We start from the raw sequence: 1,311 nt of genomic DNA, 5'->3' as shown, positions 1-1,311 counted from the left end.
TGTGGATACGACACTCGGACTTCCGAGTTACACTGCTATACGACACCTCCCTTGGGTTTTGCAAAGTGGTGCGAACAAATTGGCGCCGTTGCCGGGGAGCGGCTGGTCAAAGAGTACAGAGATCCCCTTGGTCAGAGGTTTGCTGGTTATGTGAAATTCTTCACATATGGTACACTCTTTCCAACTTTCATCCTATTGTTAATATTTTTTTTTTGTTTTTTGTTTTTGTTTTATTTTTTTTTTGTTTATTTATTTATTTACTTTATGCGACCTAGAGATCATCTAGGAAGGTTTGTCAAAAAGTCTGAAAGTGTTAATTTAGAACATTCTGCTTCAACTTCTTCAACTGAAATATCCAATAAATCTGAAAGCATGGCAGCAATTGTGAATGATGAACAAGAAATTGCGAATAATGAACAAGAGGTTAATGCTCAGATTGAGAATAATGAAATTCCCATAAGAGAAGAAGTAGTTGCACCTAGAACTTTAGAGACATTTTTGCATCCCACTCGTGCACCAAATCCTTCATGCATCATGTTTCCACCTAACATGCCAAATTATGATTTCAAACCTGGAATGATTCAACTGCTACCTATTTTTCATGGCATGGAAAGTGAAAACCCTTATGTGCATGTTAGGGAATTTGAAGAGGCTATTGGCACTTTTTACAATGTTCAACTTGATAGGATTAATTTCATAAGGTTGAACTTTTTTCCTTTTTCCTTAAAAGAAAAAGCCAAAGGTTGGTTGTATTCATTAAGGGCTAGATCCATAGGTTCTTGGGGGGAAATGACTCAAGCATTTTTCAACAAGTATTTTCCTAATCACAAGACGATTGGTCTTAAGAAAAGAATCTCAAATTTCTCTCAAAAGGAAAATGAAACTTTGTATCAAACTTGGGAAAAATTTAAAGAGCTTTTGAATTTGTGTCCACACCATGGCTTTGAAAACTGGCGTCTTGCTAGTTATATCTATGAGGGACTTCTCCCCCGTGATCGCCAATTTGTTGAGTCAATGTGTAATGGAAATTTTATGCAAAAAGACCCTGATGATGCCCTAGAATTTTTGGATGAAATTGCTGAAAAAGCTCATCAATGGACTGTCCCCAGTCCAGTTGAGACCACTGATCGTTCAAGAATTGCCACATCTTCTACTAATAAAGGAATTTATCAATTAAAAGAAGAAGATGATTGGAAATTAAAATTTGAGGTTTTGACTAAAGAGATAGCTGCTTTGAAAACGGAAAAATCAAATTTGCCTCAACCTGTTTTTCAAGCTGATGTTAATCAAGTATGTGATTCTTGTTATGAG

General features: G+C 36.1%; 1 non-coding gene across 1 annotated transcript; it reads right to left on the bottom strand.

Moving 5' to 3' along the window:
* Window positions 1-837: 837 nt before the first annotated feature.
* On the bottom strand, window positions 838-944 carry LOC148295695 (small nucleolar RNA R71). Its single transcript, XR_015834887.1, has one exon. It is a non-coding gene; the product is annotated as a small nucleolar RNA R71 (small nucleolar RNA).
* Between the last annotated feature and the right edge of the window lie 367 nt (window positions 945-1,311).

The sequence above is a fragment of the Prunus avium genome, chromosome 3, assembly GCF_965620075.1.
Source record: "Prunus avium chromosome 3, drPruAviu1.hap1.1, whole genome shotgun sequence".
Classification (NCBI taxonomy): Eukaryota; Viridiplantae; Streptophyta; class Magnoliopsida; order Rosales; family Rosaceae; genus Prunus; species Prunus avium.
Note: the sequence above shows the minus strand (reverse complement) of the source record. Positions and strands in the feature narration are given on the sequence as shown.